Here is a 12,110-nt window from a genome sequence, read left to right as displayed (position 1 = left end):
CAGGCTCTGGGACAGACACTGAGTGAACACCTTTCTTTACCACATCTGCATAAGACACTGTGGCTGTCTGAACACTGCTCTGCACTTCTGTGCTGGGAAAAGCTGAAACACACACCTTTACCTGCTCACTGCTCTGAGAAACATTCACCTGTTCTTTCTGCTTTTGCCATCTAAGCTTCTGGGACTGCGACCTTTGACTTTTTCTTGGCATTTTGCTGAAGTACAATCTGGAACTTATATGTGGTTATACACAAATATAAACAAAACTGAACCTTGAAACAGAAAAACTTATAACTCCTCAAGTTACTGTTAAATCTGAGAAATGTACTATTATACTATAAAATGTTTTTATGAATATATGAATAGATGTTAAAAAGCTGATTTGTACTCCAAACTCAAAAAATAAAGGAAATTCAAAGTTCTCTGGAAACAATTTGGTGCGTTTTATTGTACCTCTTTTAGAAACGGGGTTTCTTCAGCTGGATGTTCTGCAGCAGTCAGGAAACAGGAAGTCTGGGTCCTCAGGCACTTCTCGATGACAATACTAACTGAATACTTACACCGAGTGACAAAATGGGTTTGTCCTTAAATAATAGTACTATAAACTTGCAGTCAAATGTTATAGCCAATGAAACAGACTAACAGACTGGATCTAATTTATTATTTATCTGAATGTATGTATTACAAAATAACCAGATTATCTTATTACAAATAAACTTATAAAAAGGTGATATTTTATACAATTGATCAAAGTAAGCCAAACTAGCAGTCCAAACTAAAGTCTAATGCAAAATTAAAATGACAAATGTAGGGCTGTGTAAGTAGTTTCTACTATAAGTTCTACTGTACTGTAATTCTACTACTGTATATTCAACTTGTAATTTCCAGCAAAATGACTGAATGTGAGAGAGTTTAAAGACAGGAAAGAAAGAGCAGTGAGAGCAGAGATCTCTCAGAATTCTGTAACAGATAGATCAAGTTCTGGTAACTTGGATTTCTGAAAATTGGATTCTGAAAGGATTCTCAAAACTTGGATTCTCAAATTAGATAGAGCAGTAGAGATAGAGGGATACAAGATGGAATGGCTTTCAAATTAGATAGAGCGGTAGAGATAGAGGGATACAAGATAGAATGGCTTTCAAATTAGATAGAGCGGTAGAGAGAGGGATACAAGATAGAATGGCTTTCAAATTAGATAGAGCGGTAGAGATAGAGGGATACAAGATAGAATGGCTTTCAAATTAGATAGAGCGGTAGAGAGAGGGATACAAGATAGAATGGCTTTCAAATTAGATAGAGTTGGGAGAGTGATAGGATAGACAGAATTGCTTATAATGATAGAGAGAGAGAGGATCTTCTGCAGCAGGTCACCTGTAAGACACAAAAGGACTGGAATTAGTCGTATTTCCAATATGCTTGGATTTACCATATTCTTCAGACTATATGGCACACCTAAAATCCTGTCATTTTCTCAAAAATATACAATGTGCCTAGTGTATCGATTCTGGTTATGCTTACTGACCTCAAACGGGATTTCTGTGGTACACAGCGCTCAAAATTCTGTCAAATATTTTAGTAATACTTCGGTAAGCTACAAAGCTGCGCTGCTTGATGTATTGTCAGAGCATTATGGCTACCATAGTCAGGACCCTCGCAGAGTAATTCGTACGGTGCTTCAACATAACATTATGGTGTGTGTACAAGGACCTGGCATGTGCTAAGAGACATGCTTATGAAGCAGATTTCAAACTGATCAACCCATGAAGAGTTTGATGGATTTGTAGATGAGGAATGAACTGAAAAAGTGAGTGTATTGTTCTGTATTTTATGTGTTACAACTGAACAGTGTTGAGAGTTGTTGTGAATGACTTGAATAAAGTTGGACTTATCTGACTGTTTGTTCGGCTTAATCTGCCTTAAAAACAGGCTTGTTTATTGACATTATGCCTTATAATCTCAAAAATACAGTACATGTAGGGCTTTAAATACTAAAGAGTTCTACAGTAAATTATTGGAGTGAACAGAATGACAATGTTTAACAAATGATGGTGGAACTGTTATAAGGACATTTTTACATTCTATTAAAACAATAAACTAAGTCTAAACTCAAACCAAGACGTGCTGCTACAGTAACTTACTGTAAATATTATATGGTCCAACAAAACCAACACACTGAGGTTAGAGCAGACAGTTTCAGGCCACTCTGTATGAATTTTGGCAAAATGAGAAATTTGGAGACAGCTAGTTTCTACACAGCAGTTTCTACATATTTCAGTCACATTTGGGGCATGTTTGATACACAGCAATAAGCACTACACTAAATCTATAATAAACGTATCATAGCTGATATAAAGGCCTAATTACCATAATTTAGTATGATGATAATTTCTTTGTAGATCATTTCATGATAAAAAGAACAGAAGTGAGTGCTGTATCTGAGCTGTTGCATGTAAGATCTTTGCTGGAGATTCCCACATTTCTTAAACAAACAAACAAACATGACTTTCAGACAGTTCATCTTTTGTAAATTAGGGCAGGATTATTTTCAAAAAACAGCCTTGATAAAAAATACCAGGCCACTATAAAATGTCTTATGTTTATGTTTTCATCCCACCTATATTTTGCAAGTCATTATGACAAATTACAAAAAGCAGTTTTTAGGCAGTGATTTAAGGGAAGAAGCTTTTGAAATCCACCATGCCCTACCACCAGTGGTCTCAAACTCTGGTCGTTAAGGCCTGGTGTCCAGAAACTTTTCTATGTGTCCCTGTTGCAACACACCTGAATAACATTAGTAGGTCATTAGCAAAACTCAACAGAACGTGACTGCATGCTGAGGTGGTAATTCAGCCATTTGATTCATGTTATAGCAGCTCATGAGTGAATGAACATGATGCAATGAAAGTACTTTTAGAAGTACATTTTTCCAAACACTTAAATTACTTAAATTTGAACAGTCTTCGGGGATGCCACTTCAACACAGTCAAATTCTATACTCTCACTAATGACCTACAAATGTTATTCAGGTGTTTTGTAACAGGGACACGTGGAAAAGCTTCAGGACACCGGCCCTTGAAGAGTGGAGTTTGAGACCCCTGCCCTATGTGAATATTTAATTGTCCCTAAACTGCTAGTCGTGAGCTGCTCTAATGTGAAACAAACACATATAGTTCTGTAAAGGTTTACAAAGAGATTTCTAAGGATCTGGAGACCCCAGAAAACAGAAACCCTCCCAGACGTTGTAGCTGAACAGGCAAAAACAAGTTGCCTAATAATATCTCGATGATAACCAAGAGCTGTGCTGACTAACTGCACTAAACTGAATCATCTATAGTGAGAGAAAAACACCAGCATTAAAGTCAAACATGGTGCTGTTACTGTGATGTCCCAGAGTTCCTTTACTACTTCAGGACCTACATCAACTCATCAGGTCCTGGGCTTAAGTTTAATCACACTTAGGATCTGAAGCACACAAGCAAGTCCAATTGAATGAATGAAACAAAACACTTGGTGTAAACGAATCAGTCTGGACTTTAATGAAATTAAGATACTTGGTATGACTTGAAAACCCTATCCATCCATCCATCCATCCATTCGCTTCCGCTTATCCTTTTCAGGGGGCACTGGAGCCTATCCCACCTGTCATAGGGCGAGAGGCAGGGTACACCCTGGACAGGTCGCCAGTCTGTCGCAGGGCCAACACACAGGGACAGACAACCATTCGCACTCACATTCATTCGCAGATACACACCTAGTGACAATTTGGATTATTCAATTAACCTATCCCCACAAGCTGCATGTCTTTGGACGGTGGGAGGAAGCCGGAGTACCCGGAGGGAACCCACGCAAACACCGGGAGAACATGCAAACTCCACACAGAAAGACCCCGGCCTGATGTTGGAATTAAACTCAGGACCTTCTTGCTGTGCGGCAACAGTGCTAACCACCGTGGTACTTGGTATGACTTGAAAACCCTATAATTAAGACTTTTTTCTTTTCTCTTTTTGCCTGTCCTGTTTGGATCTAATTAAGACAATTCTGAAATTATAGTGGACCAAAATCAACCAGTGATGTAAACCAGTCATTACCAGTTACTGTAAATGCTTGATGGTAATTGTTGCTATCAGGGCATCCACAGCTGGGTATTAGAGACCAATATGTTTTTACATTAGACCAGGTTGTTCTGGTTCAAAAATGAAATCATCACTTTAAAACTGCTTTTTGTATTTATCCAGGTCATCCTTGTTAGATGATTTGAAACATGTGAAAAAAAGCATAAACAAAATAAATCTGCAAGGAAGAAAGACCTTTCTCAGCACTGTACCGCAGACAAAACCTTTACTTACCAGACTTGCGACGATCAGATCAGTATCCTAGAGAAAGGAAACAACACATCAGATCACTGTTTAATGACTTACACTGTTGAACCTCTTCACACACAATCCAATTTACTGTGACATGAAATAACTAGTAAGATCCTCAATTTCTTCAAGCCTTTATGAACTCACTGTAGTCTAAAGAGGACAAACTTTAGTTACAGAGTCTCACATGACGATAACATGTGTAATAAAGGCATGCATACTACAGAAGTGCAAAGAAGAGGCACCAATATTTGTTGGTACAGATTATGGCTTTTTAGCTCCATCATTTTCTATCACAAGTCAGTGCTTAATAAAGTGTGGAAAAACCACAACTGTTAGAATCAACGGAAAACCTCATTAGGTTTTAGTTCTGATCTGAATATGTAAATCCTAAAATACATGTAAATTCTGACATGTTATAGTAACAACAGTGGCACGCCATTTTTGCAATTAATTTCTTAAAAATTATAATAAAAAGTCCTTCCATTGTACCTGTATAAAAACAGTTGTTTGTGTTCAAACATAAAAATCAGACACAAATGGCCTGTTAAACTTCAGGGACAGTCAGAGGTCATGTGTGGGGCCTTTGCTGCTACAAGGTATAAATTCTGACCATTTGTTTTTGCCCATCAGTAAATGGTAATGTCACAAAAACCAAACTACGTTAGGTAAGTTGCTAAACATGTTACACAGTGACAATGTCATATTACTGCAGTTACAATTGCTGCTTACTTACCAACAAAGGCAAAACCGAAGTTCTGTTTCACTCTGTAACAAAAGAACAAAAATACAGAATCAGACAACTGAAATCAGCATCAGAGTCAATACTGCATCACAATCTGTAGTGGGGAAAAAAATCTGTTAAATTCTTTGTTTACAACAGCTTTACTATAAACACCCCATCTTCTCTTTCTGCACCTTATTAACCCTTTAAGACCTACCATAGAACCAAGTTCGCCAGAGCTTATATTATATTTTTACATGCTGTGGAGCCATTTTTGGGAGCATTTCAAGTTGCTATACATCAATACAACCATTATAGCCCAAACTTTAATAATATGTCTGCATTAGGTGCATAGTAATTACATAAATTGCAAAAAAGTGCAATAAACTACAAAAAAATTGAAAATCGTTTTTGTTTTTTTAACATATATTTCTAGTTAGAGAAATTTAAGAGGCTTATCCCTCAAAACTGTAAATACAAAAAAGTTACACAAACTAGTTTCCCACCACAGGAAATTTATTTTGAGTGTCTTCATAGTTTTATTTTTGAAATACACCAATTTTTATATACTGCAGGAAAAACGAAAATAAATATTATAGTGCAAATTTGCAAAATAACAGCATATGCATCAAAATAAACTATTTCCAGCAGTGCAATATGAGTCCTAAGCATCCCAGAAACGACACAGAAAGTCATAAACTCAAACATAACTTTTTAAAACACATAACAAGTAAAACACAAGCTCATAAGGGCCCGATCGTAAAAAACTACATTTCCGCAAAATGACGTCACTTCCGGTTTCGGGCAGGTCATGCGGTCATGTGATAGTTCGCGCTGATGGACGTAGGAAATGTTACAAACAGCTGATGGATCGGCGAAGCGTGTTTCTGGAATATCATGTTTTTGTTCCTGCAAGTGCTTTTTATGCAGTTTTTGCAAAGCTATATGTGGAAGGAAACTGTGACCTAGGACAAGCTGATGGCATAAGATGTAAGTACAACTCCTCCAGTTTCATATGCAAAAAAAATTATTGTGCTAGCTTAAGTGGTTGCAGAGCTACCGGGATTTAAAAATAGTTACGCAAAACAGAGCGTGCCCGCTCCGATCGGCTGTAAAGGGTTAAAGATTTCTGTCTTTATTAAGGTGATGTGTCGTTTTATCCATCTGCAATTCCACAGAAATTCCTCATGAACGTAAAGCTCTAATACTTTGGTGCTATTACATAACACAGCAGATACCACAAGCAATGATTTGCTCGCACTGCACACTTGATCAAATGATAACATCACAGTTTCAAAGCGTGCAACAATCACAAATAATACTTGATACTATAAATGCTTGATGGTAGTTCTTCGTATCAGGGCTTCCACAGCTGGGTATTAGAGACCAGCATGTTCTCACATTAGAACAGATAGCTCTGGTTTGGTTTTCTCTGCTTCATACGTGAAATCATCACTTTAAAATGCTTTTTTGTATTTATTCATATCATCCATGTTAGATGATTTGAAACATGTGACAAAAAAGCATGAACAAAATAAATCTGCAAGGAAGAAAGACTTTTCCCAGCACTGTACCTCAGACAAAATGAACTCACTTTAGTCTAAAGAGGGCAAAATTTAATTGCAGAGTCTCAAATGGCCTTAACATGTGTAATAAAAACAATAATTACTACAGAAATGCTTTGATAAGCCTTTAAAATTAGACATAAATGGCCTATTAAACTTCAGGGACATTTTTAGGGACACTCAGAGATCTAGTGTGGGGGGGGGGGGGGGGGGGCTTTACTGCTTATAAATCCTAAATGTGTTTTTGCCCATGAGCAAATGGCAAGATATCACAAAAAGCCAAACTATTGTATGTAAATTGCTAAAAATGTTACACAATCCCAATTTCATATTGCTTCAGTTACAATCACTGTTTACTTACCAGCAAAGGCAAAACCAAGCTTCTAGTTCACTCTGTGTAACAAAAGACAAAGAGCAAAAATACAGGATCAGAAAACTCAAATCAGCATCAATACTGCATCACTCTCTGTTGTCAAAAAGATTCACTAAACTTCTTTGTTTACTACAGCTGGAATACAAACAACAACTCTCCTCTGTTTTCTTTGGTCTACATCTCATTTAAGATTGCAAAACACTCATACATGAAAAACTGCACGACATATTTTTAAGGCTTTAATATTTGAGGTGGTCTGCATTCAAATTCTACTTCCTAAAATATTACCAACTGCACATAGTATCATAGTAAATATGCTGTAGTTTTAAAATAAATATCTATGTACCATACTAATAATAATATACTGCCATATTTTATTTATGTGAAGGTGGGCTGTTGTTTATTTCATTAATTTCCCACAAAGTGAGAATTTAAACTGTGCTGCAGATTTAGGTTGGCACAAACAAGCCTTTGTTAAACAGTTCTTAAAAATTAAAGTCTACATATTAGGAGTTCTTATTATTCTTGGGCTATGTCCACACGTACACAGGTACTTTTGAAAATGGAGATTTTTCTATGCGTTTGCACCTTTCGTCCACACTTAAACGGCGTTTTCGGTCACTGAAAAACTAAAAACGCTTGCCAGAATATTTTCGAAAACTCCGTTTTTGCATTTATGTGTGGACAGGGAAACGGAGAAAACGCAGCGCCTTTTTTGACGTCACACTGTGCGCCACGTTATTGTTTCGGTGAAATGCATTTCTACAATACGGTTACTGTTAATTGTTCTCTCTGCAGTGTTTAAATGCTTACATATGCGCACACAGTTACTGTCCCCCCACAGATATGACTCGGTTCTGCTTTTATGCCCCATCTTTGTTTGCTATTTCCCACCGAGGCTTCTAGACTTCTGATTGGCCAACATTTCTACACGGTTAGGAATATAGCGCCACCTGCTGCTTTGGCATGTTCCTAGCAGCGTTCTCCTTCATTTCTGCATTTATGTGTGGACGGGATTGTTTTTTAAAACAGAAACGGAAAATCTCCGTTTTCAAAAATACCCGTGTATGTGGGGACATAGCCTATGTTTAATCCTCAGTTTCTCCCCCCCTCCTTTGTCTTAATTAACCCACAAGACCTGCACACACGCGACTCTTTTTCTCCCGTGTTCGGTCAGAGGGGTAAAATGGCTCCTTTGATCTTGCCGACAGCTGACACTGAATCTAAGATGGCGGTTCGTTAAAAACTTTATAGCATAAAGAATGAGGCTGTTTTAACCAACTGATTTGTGAAGAGAACTAACTGCACCTTATGTAACAGACTGACAAACACACCAAATGTAATTAATAAAACAACACAATAACCGTGGTTCACAGTCAAATTTTCATTTCACACTGGGCTCAAAGGAGCGCTAGGCATTAGCATCGGGTTGTTAGCTCATCAAACACTCCTTTTACATACAAAAATGACAAAGTTTCACTAAGAAAAAGCAACCACTGTGTTACTCTAATATGAGTTATACCTCGGTTGGCTTTATAAATCACTAAAAGAACTCGTTAAATCGCACAAACAGACTATAAACATTTAGGAGAGAAGAGGAGAAGCAGAGCAGCAGCACTCACCCAGAGCGGACTCAGCGAAGTGTGCGGAAAGGCGGATGTCCGGCAGTCAGGTAAAAGATGAGGCGTTCACGGGTAGTAGGAAATTCCAGTATTACACACAATAGGCATTGTAAACATCAAAAATGTAGGTGATTTTAAATATTCTATACAATATTTATTTGCTACAGAAAAAACTCGCAGAACTTTAAATCTATAACTTGAATAAATATTATTAGAAGGCTCTACTCCTGAACACCAACACCAATGAGCTGAGTTCACCAGACCTGAAAAAAAAACCAACAACAACCAGTCCAGGAAAGTCAGTCTGCACTGTAAACCCGAACAAGTTGACTGAACTTAAAACTTTTGTGGAAACTGATTACCTCAAAAGATTTAAGTACAAAAACTCATATCTTCTAAGTATGGGGTACTCAAAATTTGTATTTATTGTTAACCTAAAAATTTTAAATTATATTTTATATTTTATTAATTGAGCTTTACTCAAAGACTGTATACTTTAATTTCAATATTTTTGTGTTTCTTGTAGTTTATTATTTTGATGCAACACAATGCAATTATATTACAACCTAAACTCAAATTATCTGATTATTAATTAAAAGATATTTATGTTGTGAGTGTAGACTACTAAAAAAAAAAAAAAGTACAGAAATTCAGTTACTTTACATTTTGTTTATTTAACATTTTTTCATGAAAATTTAAAAACATCACAAATGTTTTTATAAAACAACTAACATGGACATCGGCACCATAAAGTGAGCATTATAAATTCTGTGTAGAACATTTATCTTTTTATAAACTCACAAAGGACGACATCAGTCCTAATTGCATCTTTCTCAAAATACACAAAAATGCAAAACAAAAAGTCAAATACTAATCACTTTTTTTTAAAATAGAAATGAAAAACAATTTTTTAAAATGGGTACAAAGACGATCAGCTTCCAAATAACCAGATAAGGCAGTCAAGTATAGGAAAATTAGGTAAACTGATGGAGTTAAATCCACCCAAAGCCTGTAGTAAACTTAAAGTGCTTAAAGTGCTTCAAACAAAGTGCTCAGTAACAGAGTGCGTGTCCTGACAAACATTGCCTTATATTCCTTAACAGCATGTAGGCAGGGGTTTCAGGGGTTTGCCGTCATCAAGCCCCATGAAGATATTTTGGACTAAGGCAAATGTGTGAACCAGCTTCCTGGGGTAGTCTAAATGCAGAGCATAGATCAAGCCAAACAATAAAGCAAATGCATTTGCAAATCTGGGAATATCACGCATCACCTAGTCGCCTTTCACCAAAACAGCCATGCTTGAGGAAGTAAAATGGACTGGACTGGGAAGCGCCGTCGGTAACCACTGTGAGAAGGGCAACTGGAGTGTCAATGAGGGTCGACTCATCCAATGCGTCCGCCTGGAATAGACACAGTATCAATGGTAAATGGCCTGTATTTGTATAGCGCTTTACACATTCAGTCATCCAGACATTCACACCCATTCACACACTGGTGATGGCAGCTACATTGTAGCCACAGCCACCCTGGGGCGCACTGACAGAGGCGAGGCTGCCGGACACTGGCACCAGCGGGCCCTCTGACCACCACCAGTAGGCAACGGGTGAAGTGTCTTGCCCAAGGACACAACGACCGAGACTGTCGGAGCCAGGGCTCGAACCGGCAACCCTCTGATTACAAGGCAAACTCCCAACTCTTGAGCCACGATCGCCCCAATTAAATAAGTAAGGTTGGTTTGAGAGAATGTGACAAGCATGACCTGTAATCTAGCAAAACATTCAGCAGTGTAGTGGGTTACTTTGTAACGAGTTAGGGTACTCTACTTTTTTTGAAAAATGTACATTAACGTGTTAGCTTCTTGCATTACATAATTTGTATTTTTATTATTTTTCTAAAAAAAAAAAAAGTAATTTTTTATTTCATGACTTTATCTCAAAAAGAAACTAAATCTTGACTTCAGCCTGGTTTTTGGGCCACCTGCAGCATAGCCATAGTGCTGTGATACGCCTGTGCCCTGCTCCTGACCTGTGTGTGTGTGGGTTTTCTACAGAGAGGGTATTTTGTTTGTACAATTTGGTAGCTGCTAGGGTATTAAATTGTATTTAAAAAAATCCATAGCATTTTATCTTACTGGCAGAATTTAAGTAATGCAAAAATACACTTACATTACATGTCTAAAAGAATTCTGGGTCCTCCTCCCGCAGGTATACAGGAAGGGCACGAAGTACTGCAGTGCGTTTCACGTTGATATCAGGCGCCTCCTAAAAAGGGAAAAGAAAAGTTCATTTAACGCAAAGTTTTCAGGTGTCATTCTTTGGGGAGAATACATGTTTATGAAACTGCATGACATCAGACTCTACTAAATTTTGGAGACTTTTCTTTTAAGATACAACCTTTCTGTCTCTTGTGACAGAGAGTATGTTTCTTAATCATTTGACAAAAACCCTACACAGTATTTTAAAATAGTGTTCTCCAGATCAGAGCTGTGATCTATATAGAACATGGGGTTCAAAGCAAGGAAAAATTGTGTGTTTATCAGTGAAACTTTTAATTTGTGTTAATTTTATCATTATCAATATATGAAATCTTCACCTTAAGGGACTTAATGAATGGTTTCTTCAATAGATCTTTCAACTCACCTGTGTTTACTGTCTCCACCTGAAATTAATTGCAGTCTGAATTTTTTTTTCTTCTGTCTTTTTGTCTTTGGCCTTCAGCCTTGGAAGAAAAAATAAAAATATTGAAAACCTTATCAGCACACTAAATATACAACACCTTGCTATATTTCAATTGTTTTAGATAGAAGTTGCCACTGCTAGCTAAGTCACTTTTGAATGCTGCTAATGAGAAGAAAAAAAAACAAAAACCTGCCGAACAATGAGGCTGCTGTTGTAAAAACGCCAACTTTCTTGCGTTGTGTTTTAATCGGTTAAAACTGTAAAACTGACGACATAATCTATGTTTGAAAAAGAGCGCGAACAACCGCGAACAACTATTCACCACCTGGGTCTGTGCTTTTTAACACAACAGCGCATTCGAAAACAAGTTATTGGCTGCAACATATTAATATACTTGCTTTTTTACGGAAAAAATAAACATAACGAAGGTTCCGTTTTACTTACAAGTTTCTCCAAATGTGTTCTCCAGTCGCTCGAGAAGGGCAGCCATATTGAACAGAATTTTCTGTCAACGTCGTTCAGGTTAGAGAGAAGACGTCATGACGTCATGACGTCCACATGCAGAGCTCGGAAAAAAACATTTACTCAAAAATCATAATTAAGAAAGCAGTATTTACTCTTAACTTCTAAGCCATGTACAATTATAACTGTTTGAATCGTTAACCGAACAGAAAAGTTTTAAGTTGTTTCAACTTTGTGAGGAATTTTAATTGTTATATCCACAAACTTTATAAGTCAGGTAGACTGTTGGGGTTTACAGTGTGCAAAGATGTTTTAAAGACAAATA

At 37.2% G+C, this 12,110-nt stretch overlaps 2 long non-coding RNA genes across 2 annotated transcripts; both read right to left on the bottom strand.

The window, feature by feature from the left end:
* Window positions 1–131: 131 nt before the first annotated feature.
* On the bottom strand, window positions 132–8,690 carry LOC145422342 (uncharacterized). The gene is made up of 6 exons (XR_013903626.1): window positions 8,646–8,690; window positions 7,012–7,043; window positions 5,098–5,129; window positions 4,347–4,373; window positions 454–1,371; window positions 132–233 (listed from the first exon to the last, which is right to left on the bottom strand). It is a non-coding gene; the product is annotated as an uncharacterized LOC145422342 (long non-coding RNA).
* Window positions 8,691–9,299: 609 nt separating this feature from the next.
* On the bottom strand, window positions 9,300–11,849 carry LOC113017466 (uncharacterized). The gene is made up of 4 exons (XR_013903847.1): window positions 11,768–11,849; window positions 11,285–11,363; window positions 10,811–10,906; window positions 9,300–10,045 (listed from the first exon to the last, which is right to left on the bottom strand). It is a non-coding gene; the product is annotated as an uncharacterized LOC113017466 (long non-coding RNA).
* Window positions 11,850–12,110: the final 261 nt, after the last annotated feature.

The sequence above is a fragment of the Astatotilapia calliptera genome, chromosome 19 (genome assembly GCF_964374335.1).
Source record: "Astatotilapia calliptera chromosome 19, fAstCal68.1, whole genome shotgun sequence".
Taxonomy (NCBI): domain Eukaryota; kingdom Metazoa; phylum Chordata; class Actinopteri; order Cichliformes; family Cichlidae; genus Astatotilapia; species Astatotilapia calliptera.
Note: the sequence above shows the minus strand (reverse complement) of the source record. Positions and strands in the feature narration are given on the sequence as shown.